This window comes from Gadus chalcogrammus, chromosome 2 (assembly GCF_026213295.1).
Source record: "Gadus chalcogrammus isolate NIFS_2021 chromosome 2, NIFS_Gcha_1.0, whole genome shotgun sequence".
NCBI classification, from domain to species: Eukaryota; Metazoa; Chordata; class Actinopteri; order Gadiformes; family Gadidae; genus Gadus; species Gadus chalcogrammus.
This window is the reverse complement of record NC_079413.1, coordinates 20,136,018-20,159,608: the sequence shown is the minus strand read 5'-3', so window position 1 is coordinate 20,159,608 and position 23,591 is coordinate 20,136,018.

Here is a 23,591-nt window from a genome sequence, read left to right as displayed (position 1 = left end):
ATTAGAGGCACGCACCAACGTGCCCGGCAGAGTACTTCTGGAAGGAATTGAGTGACATCGCCGACACAGCCCTGCCGTCATATCTGAGGCAAGTAAACAAACAAGATTTCAACGAAAATGGACGTCTAGAGGGGATTTAGTTAGCCTACTGCTGAGGTTTTGGCTAACTTTTTCTCTTTAGAAAAGTGTTTCAGGTCATTTCTTGTCCAAATTAACTAGAGCAGTGGTTCTCAAACTTTTTACCATGAGTACCACCTTAGAAATGATTTGGCTCTCCAAGTACCACCAGAATTAAAATAAAGCGTAGGCCAGTAACTACATAGAGATTACACAGAAGGCATTAATATTAATGATTTATTGTTCATATGACTGAAGCAACTAATGTAAACTCATGTATTGTATTTAAAAAACTTACAAAGTGACAATACTACACAACTGATCTGCATCAAAATATAGGCCTACCCAGCAAATGTGGATATAAATACCAGTCAGTCTAGTGACGTTTAACAAGTGTACATTGTACTGCATCAAAACACGAATATTAAAATACTGGAGTCAAACAACATGAGCAACTTGCCTTGTATAAACCATTTACAGAGATAAATTGAACATTGAAAATTATGAAAAGTAGGCCCTACTGTGATATTTTCGAGTAATGCATTTAAAGGATGTAGGCTACTTATAAGAAGAAGAAAAAAAAATAGAATGGAAATGGATAATGGCGACTCTGGGCCTATCATGCTTAGTGAGAGGGGTGTGCGTGGCTCTGTGAACAGAGTGCAGCGATGTCTGGGTCGATTGCGGTTAGCTTTAGCCTCAGACTTGGTTCCGCATCCAACCTGCTTCTATATTTATTCTTAATGCAGGCGAGAGAAGAGAATCCTTTCTCGCATAAATAAGTGGTGGCGAATGGAATTAGAAAGCGCACGGCCTTGTCCGAAAGCGCCGGATATTCGCCTCGTCGCTGCATCCAGAAGTCCAGCAATGTCTGGCCTCTGAAAGTTGACTTCAATGTCTCGTCACAGGACAGTTCAATTAAAAGCTCCTGCTCAAGAGCCGATAGGTTCTCCTCCAGGACGTCATAAGCCTTAACAACAAACGGATTGCGCATCCATGTATTCCCCTGCACAATCGCAGGGAAATATTCAGCAAACTGTTGTAGGAGAGTTCAGGTGCTCAGCAATGTTGTCCCTGACTTGATCAGCGAGCCTGAGGTCATTGTCAGAGAGAAACGTCTCCAGATTAGGGAACGCAGACACATCATCAGTCCGTATTTTTATCTGGAATAATTCCAGCTTTTTCAGCATCGCACTGATTTTGTCCTGGACATCAAAGGCACTGGTAGAGAGTCCCTGCAGTCCCAAATTCAGCTCATTCATTCGGGAAAAAATGTCAGACAAGTAGGCGAGCTGACTGAGCCACAAAGTGTCATCAAACACACCTGATAAGGGGAAGCTTTTGTCCTGCAAGAACACTTGGACCTCCCTGTGCAACTCAAAAAGCCTGGACAGCACCTTCCTCTTGAGAGCCATCTCACTTCTGTATGCAACAGAAGTTGGACATGCTCGCTGCCCATCTCATCGCAGAGGACATGGAAAAGGCGAGCATGCATCGGTCTGGATTTAATGAAATTGACTGCTTTGACAGCTGTGTCTAAAACAGCCTTTAGTTCTGCGGGCATTCTCTTCACTGCAAGAGCTTCGCGGTGAATGCTGCAGTGAGTCCATTGCACATCAGGTGCCACCTCCCGGATTCGGGCCACCACTCCGCTGTGGCGACCTGTCATGGCCCTTGCACCGTCTGTGCAGACTCCGACGCACTTTTTCCAATCAAGCCCAGTCTCTTGGAAAAAGGCATTCACGAGCTGAAAGATGTGCTCAGCTGTAGTTCTCGTCTGAAGAGACTGACAGAACAGAAAATCCTCATGAGTTGCTTTTTCATATTTGTATCTGACGAACACAAGCAAATTAGCCAAATCTGCAACATCGGTGGTCTCGTCAAGTTGAATAGAAAAGTAGGGACTGTCTTTAATGCGTTCCACCAGTGTTTGTTTAACATTTTCTGACATCGCTTGTATCCTCCGTGACACTGTGTCATTAGAGAGCGGCACCAAGCTTAACTGTTTCGCAACGTTCTCCCCACACATAATGCTCGTCATCTCTTTTGCGAATGGTAAACATAGCTCTTCAGCAATCGTGTGCGGCTTACCAGCTTTTGCTATACGAAGGCTGCCACGATAGGAAGCTTCCTGAGCTTTGGCAACGGGTGTAATGCTGTGCCTTATTGTTGATTTTGACTGCTTTAGCTCATCGCGTTTTCTGATGAAAAAGTCAACTGGCTTTTCTTTCAGTGATGGATGCTTGGTGGAAAGATGCCGAGTGAGATGTGATGGCTTCATGCATTCATTGCTGAGAACATCTCCGCACACAACGCACTGTGGTCTTGGTTCATCCTCAGCCCCAGTCCAAGTAAATCAAAGATTAATGTAATTCGAGTGGTATTTCCTTACAGTTTTGCGTCGTTTGCTATCCGGTGCTGAAACCTCACTGCGCAAATCACTGCAAGCACTATTAGCACTAGCGCTAGGATCACCTTGACTGTTGGCAACTTCATTTTGTAACACACTTCTACTCCTTATATTTCCTTGGAGCCAAGATTGCAACGAGTTTGCAGTATTTTTGCTTCCCCCACTCATCATCAAAGCAGTTATAACTATGCCGGTTTAACATCACTAGCTAATGCTCCAAAGAAGAGGCTCGTAGTAACGTCTCTTTTGGGTGCGCACGAAAAACAACGGCAACATACACACAGAAAGAAATAAGGAGAAATAAAGCCTAGTTTAATTTTAATTCCATTTAGAAACCGTGTGACTTATGTGTTTAGTGTTTGTGTGGCTGGACATTCACGTTTATGTAACAATTACCGATTGCTTCAATTTTTTCGCGCATACTCCACGTACCACTAGATGGCGTACGCGTACCACAGATTGAGAACCATTGAACTAGAGCCTACATAGCAAACACATACAAGAAATAAAATGTCAACCTCAATTTGAACAGAAATGATTAGGTACCGCTGTTTTGCCAAGGCTGCACTGTAACATCTATTCACGGATGCAACCCCACTACTGAGCGGCACGGGGCTTTGAACTGCTCCGTTCTCGACCTGGGCCCGCAAACACCCCTCCTTATGCGACCTGGTGGTCTAAGGCTCCACCAGAACCACCATATCGATACCGAACTTAGCATGGACACCCGTTCAACATAGTCCGGTACAGTGCAGAGCTCCTCAGCTCAATCGAACCGCCAACCTCAGCCTCCCAGTGACTTGGATTAGAGGCACACGCCACCGTACCCTGCGGAGTTCTACTGGAAGGATTTGAGTGACATCGCCGACACAGCCCTGCCGTCATATCTGAGGCAAGTAAACAATCAAGATTTTAAAGATAATGGACGTCTAGAGGGGATTTAGTTAGCCTACTGCAGAGGTTTAGGATATCTTTTTCTCTTTAGAAAAGTGTTTCAGGTCATTTCTTATCCGACTTAACTACAGCCTACATAGTAAACACATGCAAGAAATAAAATGTCAACCTCAATTTGAACAGAAAAGATTAGGTACCGCTGTTTTGCCAAGGCTGCACTGTAACAACTATTCACGGATGCAAACCCACTACTGAGCGGCACGGGGGCTTTGACCTGCTCCGTTTACGACCTGGGCCCGTACACCCCTCCTTAACGACCTGGTGGTCCAAGGCTCCCCCAGAACCACCATATCGATACCGAACTTAGCATGGACACCCGTTCAACATAGTCCGGTACAGTGCAGAGCTCCTGAGCTCAATCGAACCGCCAACCTCAGCCTCCCAGTGACTTGGATTAGAGGCACGCGCCACCGTGCCCGGCGGAGTACTTCTGGAAGGAATTGAGTGACATCGCCGACACAGCCCTGCCGTCATATCTGAGGCAAGTAAACAAACAAGATTTCAACGAAAATGGACATCTAGAGGGGATTTAGTTAGCCTACTGCTGAGGTTTTGGCTAACTTTTTCTCTTTAGAAAAGTGTTTCAGGTCATTTCTTGTCCAAATTAACTAGAGCCTACATAGCAAACACATACAAGAAATAAAATGTCAACCTCAATTTGAACAGAAATGATTAGGTACCGCTGTTTTGCCAAGGCTGCACTGTAACATCTATTCACGGATGCAACCCCACTACTGAGCGGCACGGGGGCTTTGACCTGCTCCGTTCTCGACCTGGGCCCGCAAACACCCCTCCTTAGGCGACCTGGTGGTCTAAGGCTCCCCCAGAACCACCATATCGATACCAAACTTAGCATGGACACCCGTTCAACATAGTCCGGTACAGTGCAGAGCTCCTCAGCTCAATCGAACCGCCAACCTCAGCCTCCCAGTGACTTGGATTAGAGGCACACGCCACCGTACCCTGCGGAGTTCTACTGGAAGGATTTGAGTGACATCGCCGACACAGCCCTGCCGTCATATCTGAGGCAAGTAAACAATCAAGATTTTAAAGATAATGGACGTCTAGAGGGGATTTAGTTAGCCTACTGCAGAGGTTTAGGCTATATTTTTCTCTTAAGAAAAGTGTTTCAGGTAATTTCTTATCCGACTTAACTACAGCCTACATAGTAAACACATGCAAGAAATAAAATGTCAACCTCAATTTGAACAGAAAAGATTAGGTACCGCTGTTTTGCCAAGGCTGCACTGTAACAACTATTCACGGATGCAAACCCACTACTGAGCGGCACGGGGGCTTTGACCTGCTCCGTTTCCGACCTGGGCCCGTACACCCCTCCTTAGGCGACCGGGTGGTCCAAGGCTCCCCCAGAACCACCATATCGATACCGAACTTAGCATGGACACCCGTTCAACATAATCCGGTACAGTGCAGAGCTCCTGAGCTCAATCGAACCGCCAACCTCAGCCTCCCAGTGACTTGGATTAGAGGCACGCGCCGCCGTACCCAGCGGAGTTCTACTGGAAGGATTTGAGTGACATCGCCGACACAGCCCTGCCGTCATATCTGAGGCAAGTAAACAATCAAGATTTAAAGAAAATGGACGTCTAGAGGGGATTTAGTTAGCCTACTGCAGAGGTTTAGGCTATATTTTTCTCTTAAGAAAAGTGTTTCAGGTAATTTCTTATCCGACTTAACTACAGCCTACATAGTAAACACATGCAAGAAATAAAATGTCAACCTCAATTTGAACAGAATAGATTAGGTACCGCTGTTTTGCCAAGGCTGCACTGTAACAACTATTCACGGATGCAAACCCACTACTGAGCGGCACGGGGGCTTTGACATGCTCTGTTTACGACCTGGGCCCGTACACCCCTCCTTAAACGACCTGGTGGTCCAAGGCTCCCCCAGAACCACCATATCGATACCTAACTTAGCATGGACACCCGTTCAACATAGTCCGGTACAGTGCAGAGCTCCTGAGCTCAATCGAACCACCAACCTCAGCCTCCCAGTGACTTGGATTAGAGGCACGCGCCACCGTGCCCGGCGGAGTTCTTCTGGAAGGAATTGAGTGACATCGCCGACACAGCCCTGCCGTCATATCTGAGGCAAGTAAACAAACATGATTTCAACGAAAATGGACATCTAGAGGGGATTTAGTTAGCCTACTGCTGAGGTTTTGGCTAACTTTTTCTCTTTAGAAAAGTGTTTCAGGTCATTTCTTGTCCAAATTATCTAGAGCCTACATAGCAAACACATACAAGAAATAAAATGTCAACCTCAATTTGAACAGAAAAGATTAGGTACCGCTGTTTTGCCAAGGCTGCACTGTAACATCTATTCACGGATGCAAACCCAATACTGAGCGGCACGGGGGCTACGACGTGCTCCGTTCCCGACCTGGGCCCGCAAACACCCCTCCTTAGACGACCTGGTGGTCTAAGGCTCCCCCAGAACCACCATATCGATACCGAACTTAGCATGGACACCCGTTCAACATAGTCCGGTACAGTGCAGAGCTCCTCAGCTCAATCGAACCACCAACCTCAGCCTCCCAGTGACTTGGATTAGAGGCACACGCCACCGTACCCGGCGGAGTTCTACTGGAAGGATTTGAGTGACATCGCCGACACAGCCCTGCCGTCATATCTGAGGCAAGTAAACAAACAAGATTTCAACGAAAATGGACATCTAGAGGGGATTTAGTTAGCCTACTGCTGAGGTTTTGGCTATCTTTTTCTCTTTAGAAAAGTGTTTCGGGTAATTTCTTATTCGACTTAACTACAGCCTACATAGTAAACACATGCAAGAAATAAAATGTCAACCTCAATTTGAACAGAAAAGATTAGGTGCCGCTGTTTTGCCAAGGCTGCACTGTAACATCTATTCACGGATGCAACCCCACTACTGAGCGGCACGGGGGCTTTGACCTGCTCCTTTCTCGACCTGGGCCCGCAAACACCCCTCCTTAGGCGACCTGGTGGTCTAAGGCCCCACCAGAACCACAATATCGATACCGAACTTAGCATGGACACCCGTTCAACATAGTCCGGTACAGTGCAGAGCTCCTCAGCTCAATCGAACCGCCAACCTCAGCCTCCCAGTGACTTGGATTAGAGGCACACGCCACCGTACCCGGCGGAGTTCTACTGGAAGGATTTGAGTGACATCGCCGACACAGCCCTGCCGTCATATCTGAGGCAAGTAAACAATCAAGATTTTAAAGAAAATGGACGTCTAGAGGGGATTTAGTTAGCCTACTGCAGAGGTTTAGGCTATCTTTTTCTCTTTAGAAAAGTGTTTCAGGTCATTTCTTATCCGACTTAACTACAGCCTACATAGTAAACACATGCAAGAAATAAAATGTCAACCTCAATTTGAACAGAAAAGATTAGGTACCGCTGTTTTGCCAAGGCTGCACTGTAACATCTATTCACGGATGCAAACCCACTACTGAGCGGCACGGGGGCTTTGACCTGCTCCGTTTCCGACCTGGGCCCGTACACCCCTCCTTAGACGACCTGGTGGTCCAAGGCTCCCCCAGAACCACCATATCAATACCGAACTTAGCATGGACAGCCGTTCAACATAGTCCGGTACAGTGCAGAGCTCCTCAGCTCAATCGAACCGCCAACCTCAGCCTCCCAGTGACTTGGATTAGAGGCACGCGCAACCGTGCCCTGCGGAGTACTACTGGAAGGAATTGAGTGACATCGCCGACACAGCCCTGCCGTCATATCTGAGGCAAGTAAACAAACAAGATTTCAAAGAAAATGGACATCTAGAGGGGATTTAGTTAGCCTACTGCAGAGGTTTTGGCTACCTTTTTCTCTTTAAAAAAGTGTTTCAGGTCATTTCTTATCCGACTTAACTATAGCCTACAGAGTAAACACATACAAGAAATAAAATGTCAACCTCAATTTGAACAGAAAAGATTAGGTACCGCTGTTTTGCCAAGGCTGCACTGTAACAACTATTCACGGATACAAACTAACTACTGAGCGGCACGGGGGCTTTGACCTGCTCCGTTCCCGACCTGGGCCCGTACACCCCTCCTTAGACGACCTGGTGTTCCAAGGCTCCCCCAGAACCACCATATCGATACCGTACTTAGCATGGACACCCGTTCAACATAGTCCGATACAGTGCATAGCTCCTCAGCTCAATCGAACCTCCAACCTCAGCCTCCCAGTGACTTGGATTAGAGGCACGCGCCACCGTGCCCGGCGGAGTTCTTCTGGAAGAAATTGAGTGACATCGCCGACACAGCCCTGATGTCATATCTGAGGCAAGTAAACAATCAAGATTTTAAAGAAAATGGACGTCTAGAGAGGATTTATTTAGCCTACTGCAGAGGTTTTGGCTACCTTTCTCTTTAAAAAAGTGTTTCAGGTCATTTCTTATCCAATTTAACTAGAGCCTACATAGTAAACGTACAAGAAGTAAAATGTGAACTTCAACAGAAAAGATTAGGTACCGCTGTTTTGCCGAGGCTGCACTGTAACGTCTATTCGCGGATGCAAACCCACTACTGAGCGGCACGGGGGCTTTGACCTGCTCCGTTTCCAACCTGGGCCCGTACACCCCTCCTTAGACGACCTGGTGGTCCAAGGCTCCCCCAGAACCACCATATCGATACCGAACTTAGCATGGACACCCGTTCAACATAGTCCGGTACAGTGCAGAGCTCCTGAGCTCAATCGAACCGCCAACCTCAGCCTCCCAGTGACTTGGATTAGAGGCACGCGCCACCGTGCCCGGCGGAGTACTTCTGGAAGGAATTGAGTGACATCGCCGACACAGCCCTGCCGTCATATCTGAGGCAAGTAAACAAACAAGATTTCAACGAAAATGGACATCTAGAGGGGATTTAGTTAGCCTACTGCTGAGGTTTTGGCTAACTTTTTCTCTTTAGAAAAGTGTTTCAGGTCATTTCTTGTCCAAATTAACTAGAGCCTACATAGCAAACACATACAAGAAATAAAATGTCAACCTCAATTTGAACAGAAATGATTAGGTACCGCTGTTTTACCAAGGCTGCACTGTAACATCTATTCACGGATGCAACCCCACTACTGAGCGGCACGGGGGCTTTGACCTGCTCCGTTCTCGACCTGGGCCCGCAAACACCCCTCCTTAGGCGACCTGGTGGTCTAAGGCTCCACCAGAACCACCATATCGATACCGAACTTAGCATGGACACCCGTTCAACATAGTCCGGTACAGTGCAGAGCTCCTCAGCTCAATCGAACCGCCAACCTCAGCCTCCCAGTGACTTGGATTAGAGGCACACGCCACCGTACCCTGCGGATTTCTACTGGAAGGATTTGAGTGACATCGCCGACACAGCCCTGCCGTCATATCTGAGGCAAGTAAACAATCAAGATTTTAAAGATAATGGACGTCTAGAGGGGATTTAGTTAGCCTACTGCAGAGGTTTAGGCTATCTTTTTCTCTTTAGAAAAGTGTTTCAGGTCATTTCTTATCCGACTTAACTACAGCCTACATAGTAAACACATGCAAGAAATAAAATGTCAACCTCAATTTGAACAGAAAGATTAGGTACCGCTGTTTTGCCAAGGCTGCACTGTAACAACTATTCACGGATGCAAACCCACTACTGAGCGGCACGGGGGCTTTGACCTGCTCCGTTTACGACCTGGGCCCGTACACCCCTCCTTAAACGACCTGGTGGTCCAAGGCTCCCCCAGAACCACCATATCGATACCGAACTTAGCATGGACACCCGTTCAACATAGTCCGGTACAGTGCAGAGCTCCTGAGCTCAATCGAACCGCCAACCTCAGCCTCCCAGTGACTTGGATTAGAGGCACGCGCCACCGTGCCCGGCGGAGTACTTCTGGAAGGAATTGAGTGACATCGCCGACACAGCCCTGCCGTCATATCTGAGGCAAGTAAACAAACAAGATTTCAACGAAAATGGACATCTAGAGGGGATGTAGTTAGCCTACTGCTGAGGTTTTGGCTAACTTTTTCTTTTTAGAAAAGTGTTTCAGGTCATTTCTTGTCCAAATTAACTAGAGCCTACATAGCAAACACATACAAGAAATAAAATGTCAACCTCAATTTGAACAGAATAGATTAGGTACCGCTGTTTTGCCAAGGCTGCACTGTAACATCTATTCACGGATGCAAACCCACTACTGAGCGGCATGGGGACTTTGACCTGCTCCGTCTCCGACCTGGGCCCATACACCCCTCCTTAGACGACCTGGTGGTCCAAGGCTCCCCCAGAACCACCATATCGATACCGTACTTAGCCTGGACACCCGTTCAACATAGTCCGATACAGTGCATAGCTCCTCAGCTCAATCGAACCTCCAACCTCAGCCTCCCAGTGACTTGGATTAGAGGCACGCGCCACCGTGCCCGGCGGAGTTCTTCTGGAAGAAATTGAGTGACAACGCCGCACAGCCCTGATGTCATATCTGAGGCAAGTAAACAATCAAGATTTTAAAGAAAATGGACGTCTAGAGAGGATTTATTTAGCCTACTGCCCAGGTTTTGGCTACCTTTCTCTTTAAAAAAGTGTTTCAGGTCATTTCTTATCCAATTTAACTAGAGCCTACATAGTAAACGTACAAGAAATAAAATGTGAACTTCAACAGAAAAGATTAGGTACCGCTGTATTGCCGAGGCTGCACTGTAACGTCTATTCGCGGATGCAAACCCACTACTGAGCGGCACGGGGGCTTTGACCTGCTCCGTTTCCGACCTGGGCCCGTACACCCCTCCTTAGGCGACCGGGTGGTCCAAGGCTCCCCCAGAACCACCATATCGATACCGAACTTAGCATGGACACCCGTTCAACATAATCCGGTACAGTGCAGAGCTCCTGAGCTCAATCGAACCGCCAACCTCAGCCTCCCAGTGACTTGGATTAGAGGCACGCGCCACCGTACCCGGCGGAGTTCTACTGGAAGGATTTGAGTGACATCGCCGACACAGCCCTGCCGTCATATCTGAGGCAAGTAAACAATCAAGATTTTAAAGAAAATGGAAATCTAGAGGGGATTTAGTTAGCCTACTGCAGAGGTTTAGGCTATATTTTTCTCTTAAGAAAAGTGTTTCAGGTAATTTCTTATCCGACTTAACTACAGCCTACATAGTAAACACATGCAAGAAATAAAATGTTAACCTCAATTTGAACAGAATAGATTAGGTACCACTGTTTTGCCAAGGCTGCACTGTAACAACTATTCACGGATGCAAACCCACTACTGAGCGGCACGGGGGCTTTGACATGCTCTGTTTACGACCTGGGCCCGTACACCCCTCCTTAAACGACCTGGTGGTCCAATGCTCCCCCAGAACCACCATATCGATACCGAACTTAGCATGGACACCCGTTCAACATAGTCCGGTACAGTGCAGAGCTCCTGAGCTCAATCGAACCACCAACCTCAGCCTCCCAGTGACTTGGATTAGAGGCACGCGCCACCGTGCCCGGCGGAGTTCTTCTGGAAGGAATTGAGTGACATCGCCGACACAGCCCTGCCGTCATATCTGAGGCAAGTAAACAAACATGATTTCAACGAAAATGGACATCTAGAGGGGATTTAGTTAGCCTACTGCTGAGGTTTTGGCTAACTTTTTCTCTTTAGAAAAGTGTTTCAGGTCATTACTTGTCCAAATTATCTAGAGCCTACATAGCAAACACATACAAGAAATAAAATGTCAACCTCAATTTGAACAGAAAAGATTAGGTACCGCTGTTTTGCCAAGGCTGCACTGTAACATCTATTCACGGATGCAAACCCACTACTGAGCGGCACGGGGGCTTCGACTTGCTCCGTTCCCGACCTGGGCCCGCAAACACCCCTCCTTAGACGACCCGGTGGTCTAAGGCTCCCCCAGAACCACCATATCGATACCGAACTTAGCATGGACACCCGTTCAACATAGTCCGGTACAGTGCAGAGCTCCTCAGCTCAATCGAACCGCCAACCTCAGCCTCCCAGTGACTTGGATTAGAGGCACACGCCACCGTACCCGGCGGAGTTCTACTGGAAGGATTTGAGTGACATCGCCGACACAGCCCTGCCGTCATATCTGAGGCAAGTAAACAATCAAGATTTTAAAGAAAATGGACGTCTAGAGGGGATTTAGTTAGCCTACTGCAGAGGTTTAGGCTATCTTTTTCTCTTTAGAAAAGTGTTTCAGGTAAATTCTTATCCGACTTAACTACAGCCTACATAGTAAACACATGCAAGAAATAAAATGTCAACCTCAATTTGAACAGAACAGATTATGTACCGCTGTTTTGCCAAGGCTGCACTGTAACATCTATTCACAGATGCAAACCCACTACTGAGCGGCACGGGGGCTTTGACCTGCTCCGTTTCCGACCTGGGCCCGTACACCCCTCCTTAGACGACCTGGTGGTCCAAGGCTCCCCCAGAACCACCATATCAATACCGAACTTAGCATGGACACCCGTTCAACATAGTCCGGTACAGTGCAGAGCTCCTCAGCTCAATCGAACCGCCAACCTCAGCCTCCCAGTGACTTGGATTAGAGGCACGCGCAACCGTGCCCTGCGGAGTACTACTGGAAGGAATTGAGTGACATCGCCGACACAGCCCTGCCGTCATATCTGAGGCAAGTAAACAAACAAGATTTCAAAGAAAATGGACATCTAGAGGGGATTTATTTAGCCTACTGCAGAGGTTTTGGCTACCTTTTTCTCTTTAAAAAAGTGTTTCAGGTCATTTCTTATCCGACTTAACTATAGCCTACATAGTAAACACATACAAGAAATAAAATGTCAACCTCAATTTGAACAGAAAAGATTAGGTACCGCTGTTTTGCCAAGGCTGCACTGTAATATCTATTCACGGATACAAACTAACTACTGAGCGGCACGGGGGCTTTGACCTGCTCCGTTCCCGACCTGGGCCCGTACACCCCTCCTTAGACGACCTGGTGTTCCAAGGCTCCCCCAGAACCACCATATCGATACCGTACTTAGCATGGACACCCGTTCAACATAGTCCGATACAGTGCATAGCTCCTCAGCTCAATCGAACCTCCAACCTCAGCCTCCCAGTGACTTGGATTAGAGGCACGCGCCACCGTGCCCGGCGGAGTTCTTCTGGAAGGAATTGAGTGACATCGCCGACACAGCCCTGATGTCATATCTGAGGCAAGTAAACAATCAAGATTTTAAAGAAAATGGACGTCTAGAGAGGATTTATTTAGCCTACTGCAGAGGTTTTGGCTACCTTTCTCTTTAAAAAGTGTTGCAGGTCATTTCTTATCCAATTTAACTAGAGCCTACATAGTAAACGTACAAGAAATAAAATGTGAACTTCAACAGAAAAGTTTAGGTACCGCTGTTTTGCCGAGGCTGCACTGTAACGTCTATTCGCGGATGCAAACCCACTACTGAGCGGCACGGGGGCTTTGACCTGCTCCGTTTCCGACCTGGGCCCGTACACCCCTCCTTAGACGACCTGGTGGTCCAAGGCTCCCCCAGAACCACCATATCGATACCGTACTTAGCATGGACACCCGTTCAACATAGTCCGATACAGTGCATAGCTCCTCAGCTCAATCGAACCTCCAACCTCAGCCTCCCAGTGACTTGGATTAGAGGCACGCGCCACCGTGCCCGGCGGAGTTCTTCTGGAAGGAATTGAGTGACATCGCCGACACAGCCCTGATGTCATATCTGAGGCAAGTAAACAATCAAGATTTTAAAGAAAATGGACGTCTAGAGGGGATTTAGTTAGCCTACTGCAGAGGTTTAGGCTATCTTTTTCTCGTTAGAAAAGTGTTTCAGGTCATTTCTTATCCGACTTAACTAGAGCCTACATAGCAAACACATACAAGAAATAAAATGTCAACCTCAATTTGAACAGAAAAGATTATGTACCGCTGTTTTGCCAAGGCTGCACTGTAACATCTATTCACAGATGCAAACCCACTACTGAGCGGCACGGGGGCTTTGACCTGCTCCGTTTCCGACCTGGGCCCGTACACCCCTCCTTAGACGACCTGGTGGTCCAAGGCTCCCCCAGAACCACCATATCAATACCGTACTTAGCATGGACACCCGTTCAACATAGTCCGATACAGTGCATAGCTCCTCAGCTCAATCGAACCTCCAACCTCAGCCTCCCAGTGACTTAGATTAGAGGCACGCGCCACCGTGCCCGGCGGAGTTCTTCTGGAAGGAATTGAGTGACATCGCCGACACAGCCCTGATGTCATATCTGAGGCAAGTAAACAATCAAGATTTTAAAGAAAATGGACGTCTAGAGAGGATTTATTTAGCCTACTGCAGAGGTTTTGGCTACCTTTCTCTTTAAAAAAGTGTTTCAGGTCATTTCTTATCCAATTTAACTAGAGCCTACATAGTAAACGTACAAGAAATAAAATGTGAACTTCAACAGAAAAGATTAGGTACCGCTGTTTTGCCGAGGCTGCACTGTAACGTCTATTCGCGGATGCAAACCTACTGCTGAGCGGCACGGGGGCTTTGACCTGCTCCGTTTCCGACCTGGGCCCGTACACCCCTCCTTAGACGACCTGGTGGTCCAAGGCTCCCCCAGATCCACCACATCGATACCGAACTTAGCATTGACACCCGTTCAACATAGTCAGGTACAGTGCAGAGCTCCTGAGCTCAATCGAACCGCCAACCTCAGCCTCCCAGTGACTTGGATTAGAGGCACGCGCCACCGTACCCGGCGGAGTTCTATTGGAAGGATTTGAGTGACATCGCCGACACAGCCCTGCCGTCATATCTGAGGCAAGTAAACAATCAAGATTTTAAAGAAAATGGACGTCTAGAGGGGATTTAGTTAGCCTACTGCAGAGGTTTAGGCTATCTTTTTCTCTTTAGAAAAGTGTTTCAGGTCATTTCTTATCCGACTTAACTAGAGCCTATATAGCAAACACATACAAGAAATAAAATGTCAACCTCAATTTGAACAGAAAAGAATAAGTACCGCTGTTTTGCCAAGGCTGCACTGTAACAACTATTCAAGGATGCAAACCCACTACTGAGCGGCACGGGGGCTTTGACCTGCTCCGTTCCCGACCTGGGCCCGCAAACACTCCTCCTTAGGCGACCTGGTGGTCCAAGGCTCCCCCAGAACCACCATATCGATACCGAACTTAGCATTGACACCCGTTCAAAATAGTCCGGTACAGTGCAGAGCTCCTCAGCTCAATCGAACCGCCAACCTCAGCCTCCCAGTGACTTGTATTTGAGGCACGCGCCACCGTACCCGGCGGAGTTCTACTGGAAGGATTTGAGTGACATCGCCGACACAGCCCTGCCGTCATATCTGAGGCAAGTAAACAATCAAGATTTTAAAGAAACTGGACGTCTAGAGGGGATTTAGTTAGCCTACTGCAGAGGTTTAGGCTATCTTTTTCTCTTTAGAAAAGTGTCTCAGGTAATTTCTTATCCGACTTAACTACAGCCTACATAGTAAACACATGCAAGAAATAAAATGTCAACCTCAATTTGAACAGAAAAGATTAGGTACTGCTGTTTTGCCAAGGCTGCACTGTAACATCTATTCACGGATACAAACCAACTACTGAGCGGCACGGGGGCTTTGACCTGCTCCGTTCCCGACCTGGGCCCGTACACCCCTCCTTAGACGACCTGGTGTTCCAAGGCTCCCCCAGAACCACCATATCGATACCGTACTTAGCATGGACACCCGTTCAACATAGTCCGATACAGTGCATAGCTCCTCAGCTCAATCGAACCTCCAACCTCAGCCTCCCAGTGACTTGGATTAGAGGCACGCACCAACATGCCCGGCGGAGTTCTTCTGGAAGGAATTGATTGACATCGCCGACACAGCCCTGATGTCATATCTGAGGCAAGTAAACAATCAAGATTTTAAAGCAAATGGACGTCTAGAGAGGATTTATTTAGCCTACTGCAGAGGTTTTGGCTAACTCTTTCTCTTTAAAAAAGTGTTTCAGGTCATTTCTTATCCAATTTAACTGGAGCCTACATAGTAAACGTACAAGAAATAAAATGTAAACTTCAACAGAAAAGATTAGGTACCGCTGTTTTGCCGAGGCTGCACTGTAACGTCTATTCGCGGATGCAAACCCACTACTGAGCGGCACGGGGGCTTTGACCTGCTCCGTTTCCGACCTGGGCCCGTACACCCCTCCTTAGACGACCTGGTGGTCCAAGGCTCCCCCAGAACCACCATATCGATACCGTACTTAGCATGGACACCCGTTCAACATAGTCCGATACAGTGCATAGCTCCTCAGCTCAATCGAACCTCCAACCTCAGCCTCCCAGTGACTTGGATTAGAGGCACGCGCCACCGTGCCCGGCGGAGTTCTTCTGGAAGGAATTGAGTGACATCGCCGACACAGCCCTGATGTCATATCTGAGGCAAGTAAACAATCAAGATTTTAAAGAAAATGGACGTCTAGAGAGGATTTATTTAGCCTACTGCAGAGGTTTTGGCTACCTTTCTCTTTAAAAAGTGTTGCAGGTCATTTCTTATCCAATTTAACTAGAGCCTACATAGTAAACGTACAAGAAATAAAATGTGAACTTCAACAGAAAAGTTTAGGTACCGCTGTTTTGCCGAGGCTGCACTGTAACGTCTATTCGCGGATGCAAACCCACTACTGAGCGGCACGGGGGCTTTGACCTGCTCCGTTTCCGACCTGGGCCCGTACACCCCTCCTTAGACGACCTGGTGGTCCATGGCTCCCCCAGATCCACCACATCGATACCGAACTTAGCATTGACACCCGTTCAACATAGTCAGGTACAGTGCAGAGCTCCTGAGCTCAATCGAACCGCCAACCTCAGCCTCCCAGTGACTTGGATTAGAGGCACGCGCCACCGTACCCGGCGGAGTTCTACTGGAAGGATTTGAGTGACATCGCCGACACAGCCCTGCCGTCATATCTGAGGCAAGTAAACAATCAAGATTTTAAAGAAAATGGACGTCTAGAGGGGATTTAGTTAGCCTACTGCAGAGGTTTAGGCTATCTTTTTCTCTTTAGAAAAGTGTTTCAGGTCATTTCTTATCCGACTTAACTAGAGCCTACATAGCAAACACATACAAGAAATAAAATGTCAACCTCAATTTGAACAGAAAAGATTATGTACCGCTGTTTTGCCAAGGCTGCACTGTAACATCTATTCACAGATGCAAACCCACTACTGAGCGGCACGGGGGCTTTGACCTGCTCCGTTTCCGACCTGGGCCCGTACACCCCTCCTTAGACGACCTGGTGGTCCAAGGCTCCCCCAGAACCACCATATCAATACCGTACTTAGCATGGACACCCGTTCAACATAGTCCGATACAGTGCATAGCTCCTCAGCTCAATCGAACCTCCAACCTCAGCCTCCCAGTGACTTAGATTAGAGGCACGCGCCACCGTGCCCGGCGGAGTTCTTCTGGAAGGAATTGAGTGACATCGCCGACACAGCCCTGATGTCATATCTGAGGCAAGTAAACAATCAAGATTTTAAAGAAAATGGACGTCTAGAGAGGATTTATTTAGCCTACTGCAGAGGTTTTGGCTACCTTTCTCTTTAAAAAAGTGTTTCAGGTCATTTCTTATCCAATTTAACTAGAGCCTACATAGTAAACGTACAAGAAATAAAATGTGAACTTCAACAGAAAAGATTAGGTACCGCTGTTTTGCCGAGGCTGCACTGTAACGTCTATTCGCGGATGCAAACCTACTGCTGAGCGGCACGGGGGCTTTGACCTGCTCCGTTTCCGACCTGGGCCCGTACACCCCTCCTTAGACGACCTGGTGGTCCAAGGCTCCCCCAGATCCACCACATCGATACCGAACTTAGCATTGACACCCGTTCAACATAGTCAGGTACAGTGCAGAGCTCCTGAGCTCAATCGAACCGCCAACCTCAGCCTCCCAGTGACTTGGATTAGAGGCACGCGCCACCGTACCCGGCGGAGTTCTATTGGAAGGATTTGAGTGACATCGCCGACACAGCCCTGCCGTCATATCTGAGGCAAGTAAACAATCAAGATTTTAAAGAAAATGGACGTCTAGAGGGGATTTAGTTAGCCTACTGCAGAGGTTTAGGCTATCTTTTTCTCTTTAGAAAAGTGTTTCAGGTCATTTCTTATCCGACTTAACTAGAGCCTATATAGCAAACACATACAAGAAATAAAATGTCAACCTCAATTTGAACAGAAAAGAATAAGTACCGCTGTTTTGCCAAGGCTGCACTGTAACAACTATTCAAGGATGCAAACCCACTACTGAGCGGCACGGGGGCTTTGACCTGCTCCGTTCCCGACCTAGGCCCGCAAACACTCCTCCTTAGGCGACCTGGTGGTCCAAGGCTCCCCCAGAACCACCATATCGATACCGAACTTAGCATTGACACCCGTTCAAAATAGTCCGGTACAGTGCAGAGCTCCTCAGCTCAATCGAACCGCCAACCTCAGCCTCCCAGTGACTTGTATTTGAGGCACGCGCCACCGTACCCGGCGGAGTTCTACTGGAAGGATTTGAGTGACATCGCCGACACAGCCCTGCCGTCATATCTGAGGCAAGTAAACAATCAAGATTTTAAAGAAAATGGACGTCTAGAGGGGATTTAGTTAGCCTACTGCAGAGGTTTAGGCTATCTTTTTCTCTTTAGAAAAGTGTCTCAGGTAATTTCTTATCCGACTTAACTACAGCCTACATAGTAAACACATGCAAGAAATAAAATGTCAACCTCAATTTGAACAGAAAAGATTAGGTACTGCTGTTTTGCCAAGGCTGCACTGTAACATCTATTCACGGATACAAACCAACTACTGAGCGGCACGGGGGCTTTGACCTGCTCCGTTCCCGACCTGGGCCCGTACACCCCTCCTTAGACGACCTGGTGTTCCAAGGCTCCCCCAGAACCACCATATCGATACCGTACTTAGCATGGACACCCGTTCAACATAGTCCGATACAGTGCATAGCTCCTCAGCTCAATCGAACCTCCAACCTCAGCCTCCCAGTGACTTGGATTAGAGGCACGCACCAACATGCCCGGCGGAGTTCTTCTGGAAGGAATTGATTGACATCGCCGACACAGCCCTGATGTCATATCTGAGGCAAGTAAACAATCAAGATTTTAAAGAAAATGGACGTCTAGAGAGGATTTATTTAGCCTACTGCAGAGGTTTTGGCTACCTCTTTCTCTTTAAAAAAGTGTTTCAGGTCATTTCTTATCCAATTTAACTGGAGCCTACATAGTAAACGTACAAGAAATAAAATGTAAACTTCAACAGAAAAGATTAGGTACCGCTGTTTTGCCGAGGCTGCACTGTAACGTCTATTCGCGGATGCAAACCCACTACTGAGCGGCACGGGGGCTTTGACCTGCTCCATTTCCGACCTGGGCCCGTACACCCCTCCTTAGACGACCTGGTGGTCCAAGGCTCCCCCAGAACCACCATATCGATACCGAACTTAGCATGGACACCCGTTCAACATAGTCCGGTACAGTGCAGAGCTCCTGAGCTCAATCGAACCGCCAACCTCAGCCTCCCAGTGACTTGGATTAGAGCCACGCGCCACCGTGCCCGGCGGAGCACTTCTGGAAGGAAATGAGTGACATCGCCGACACAGCCCTGCCGTCATATCTGAGGCAAGTAAACAAACAAGATTTCAACGAAAATGGACATCTATAGGGGATTTACTTAGCCTACTGCTGAGGTTTTGGCTAACTTTTTCTCTTTAGAAAAGTGTTTCAGGTCATTTCTTGTCCAAATTAACTAGAGCCTACATAGCAAACACATACAAGAAATAAAATGTCAACCTCAATTTGAACAGAAATGATTAGGTACCGCTGTTTTGCCAAGGCTGCACTGTAACATCTATTCACGGATGCAAACCCACTACTGAGCGGCACGGGGGCTTTGACCTGCTCCGTTCCCGACCTGGGCCCGCAAACACCCCTCCTTAGGCGACCTGGTGGTCCAAGGCTCCCCCAGAACCACCATATCGATACCAAACTTAGCATGGACACCCGTTCAACATAGTCCGGTACAGTGCAGAGCTCCTCTGCTCAATCGAACCGCCAACCTCAGCCTCCCAGTGACTTGGATTAGAGGCACGCGCCACCGTACCCGGCGGAGCTCTACTGGAAGGATTTGAGTGACATCGCCGACACAGCCCTGCCGTCATATCTGAGGCAAGTAAACAATCAAGATTTTAAAGAAAATGGACGTCTAGAGGGGATTTAGTTAGCCTACTGCAGAGGTTTAGGCTATCTTTTTCTCTTTAGAAAAGTGTTTCGGGTAATTTCTTATCCGACTTAACTACAGCCTACAGAGTAAACACATACAAGAAATAAAATGTCAACCTCAATTTGAACAGAAAAGATTAGGTACCGCTGTTTTGCCAAGGCTGCACTGTAACTTCTATTCACGGATGCAAACCCACTACTGAGCAGCACGGGGGCTTTGACCTGCTCCGTTACCGACCTGGGCCCGTACACCCCTCCTTAGACGACCTGGTGGTCCAAGGCTCCCCCAGAACCACCATATCGATACCGAACTTAGCATGGACACCCGTTCAACATAGTCCGGTACAGTGCAGAGCTCCTGAGCTCAATCGAACCGCCAACCTCAGCCTCCCAGTGACTTGGATTAGAGGCACGCGCCACCGTGCCCGGCGGAGTACTTCTGGAAGGAATTGAGTGACATCGCCGACACAGCCCTGCCGTCATATCTGAGGCAAGTAAACAAACAAGATTTCAACGAAAATGGACATCTAGAGGGGATTTAGTTAGCCTACTACTGAGGTTTTGGCTAACTTTTTCTCTTTAGAAAAGTGTTTCAGGTCATTTCTTGTCCAAATTAACTAGAGCCTACATAGCAAACACATACAAGAAATAAAATGTCAACCTCAATTTGAACAGAAAAGACTAAGTACCGCTGTTTTGCCAAGGCTGCACTGTAACATCTATTCACGGATGCAAACCCACTACTGAGCGGCACGGGGGCTTCGACATGCTCCGTTCCCGACCTGGGCCCGCAAACACCCCTCCTTAGGCGACCTGGTGGTCCAAGTCTCCCCCAGAACCACCATATCGATACCAAACTTAGCATGGACACCCGTTCAACATAGTCCGGTACAGTGCAGAGCTCCTCAGCTCAATCGAACCGCCAACCACCGCCTCCCAGTGACTTGGATTAGAGGCACGCGCCACCGTACCCGGCGGAGTTCTACTGGAAGGATTTGAGTGACATCGCCGACACAGCCCTGCCGTCATATCTGAGGCAAGTAAACAATCAAGATTTTAAAGAAAATGGACGTCTAGAGGGGATTTAGTTAGCCTACTGCAGAGGTTTAGGCTATCTTTTTCTCTTTAGAAAAGTGTTTCAGGTAATTTCTTATCCGACTTAACTACAGCCTACATAGTAAACACATGCAAGAAATAAAATGTCAACCTCAATTTGAACAGAAAAGATTAGGTACCGCTGTTTTGCCAAGGCTGCACTGTAACATCTATTCACGGATGCAAACCCACTACTGAGCGGCACGGGGGCTTTGACCTGCTCCGTTTCCGACCTGGGCCCGTACACCCCTCCTTAGACGACCTGGTGGTCCAAGGCTCCCCCAGAACCACCATATCGATACCGAACTTAGCATGGACACCAGTTCAACATAGTCCGGTACAGTGCAGAGCTCCTGAGCTCAATCGAACCGCCAACCTCAGCCTCCCAGTGACTTGGATTAGAGGCACACGCCACCGTGCCCGGCGGAGTACTTCTGGAAGGAATTGAGTGACATCGCCGACACAGCCCTGCCGTCATATCTGAGGCAAGTAAACAAACAAGATTTCAACGAAAATGGACATCTAGAGAGGATTTAGTTAGCCTACTGCTGAGGTTTTGGCTAACTTTTTCTCATTAGAAAAGTGTTTCAGGTCATTTCTTGTCCAAATTAACTAGAGCCTACATAGCAAACACATACAAGAAATAAAATGTCAACCTCAATTTGAACAGAAAAGATTAAGTACCGCTGTTTTGCCAAGGCTGCACTGTAACATCTATTCACGGATGCAAACCCACTACTGAGCGGCACGGGGGCTTCGACGTGCTCCGTTCCCGACCTGGGCCCGCAAACACCCCTCCTTAGGCGACCTGGTGGTCTAAGGCTCCCCCAGAACCACCATATCGATACCGAACTTAGCATGGACACCCGTTCAACATAGTCCGGTACAGTGCAGAGCTCCTCAGCTCAATCGAACCGCCAACCTCAGCCTCCCAGTGACTTGGATTAGAGGCACACGCCACCGTACCCGGCGGAGTTCTACTGGAAGGATTTGAGTGACATCGCCGACACAGCCCTGCCGTCATATCTGAGGCAAGTAAACAATCAAGATTTTAAAGAAAATGGACGTCTAGAGGGGATTTAGTTAGCCTACTGCAGAGGTTTAGGCTATCTTTTTCTCTTTAGAAAAGTGTTTCAGGTAATTTCTTATCCAAATTAACTAGAGCCTACATAGCAAACACATACAAGAAATAAAATGTCAACATCAATTTGAACAGAAAAGATTAAGTACCGCTGTTTTGCCAAGGCTGCACTGTAACATCCATTCACGGATGCAAACTCACTACTGAGCGGCACGGGGGCTTCGACATGCTCCGTTCCCGACCTGGGCCCGCAAACACCCCTCCTTAGGCGACCTGGTGGTCCAAGTCTCCCCCAGAACCACCATATCGATACCAAACTTAGCATGGACACCCGTTCAACATAGTCCGGTACAGTGCAGAGCTACTCAGCTCAATCGAACCGCCAACCTCTGCCTCCCAGTGACTTGGATTAGAGGCACGCGCCACCGTACCCGGCGGAGTTCTACTGGAAGGATTTGAGTGACATCGCCGACACAGCCCTGCCGTCATATCTGAGGCAAGTAAACAATCAAGATTTTAAAGAAAATGGACGTCTAGAGGGGATTTAGTTAGCCTACTGCAGAGGTTTAGGCTATCTTTTTCTCTTTAGAAAAGTGTTTCAGGTAATTTCTTATCCAAATTAACTGGAGCCTACATAGCAAACACATACAAGAAATAAAATGTCAACATCAATTTGAACAGAAAAGATTAAGTACCGCTGTTTTGCCAAGGCTGCACTGTAACATCCATTCACGGATGCAAACCCACTACTGAGCGGCACGGGGGCTTCGACATGCTCCGTTCCCGACCTGGGCCCGCAAACACCCCTCCTTAGGCGACCTGGTGGTCCAAGTCTCCCCCAGAACCACCATATCGATACCAAACTTAGCATGGACACCCGTTCAACATAGTCCGGTACAGTGCAGAGCTCCTCAGCTCAATCGAACCGCCAACCTCTGCCTCCCAGTGACTTGGATTAGAGGCACGCGCCACCGTACCCGGCGGAGTTCTACTGGAAGGATTTGAGTGACATCGCCGACACAGCCCTGCCGTCATATCTGAGGCAAGTAAACAATCAAGATTTTAAAGAAAATGGACGTCTAGAGGGGATTTAGTTAGCCTACTGCAGAGGTTTAGGCTATCTTTTTCTCTTTAGAAAAGTGTTTCAGGTCATTTCTTGTCCAAATTAACTAGAGCCTACATAGCAAACACATACAAGAAATAAAATGTCAACCTCAATTTGAACAGAAAAGATTAAGTACCGCTGTTTTGCCAAGGCTGCACTGTAACATCTATTCACGGATGCAAACCCACTACTGAGCGGCACGGGGGCTTCGACGTGCTCCGTTCCCGACCTGGGCCCGCAAACACCCCTCCTTAGGCGACCTGGTGGTCTAAGGCTCCCCCAGAACCACCGTATCGATACCGAACTTAGCATGGACACCCGTTCAACATAGTCCGGTACAGTGCAGAGCTCCTCAGCTCAATCGAACCGCCAACCTCATCCTCCCAGTGACTTGGATTAGAGGCACGTGCCACCGTGCCCAGCGGAGTACTTCTGGAAGGAATTGAGTGACATCGCCGACACAGCCCTGCCGTCATATCTGAGGCAAGTAAACAATCAAGATTTTAAAGAAAATGGACGTCTAGAGGGGATTTAGTTAGCCTACTGCAGAGGTTTAGGCTAACTTTTTCTCTTTAGAAAAGTG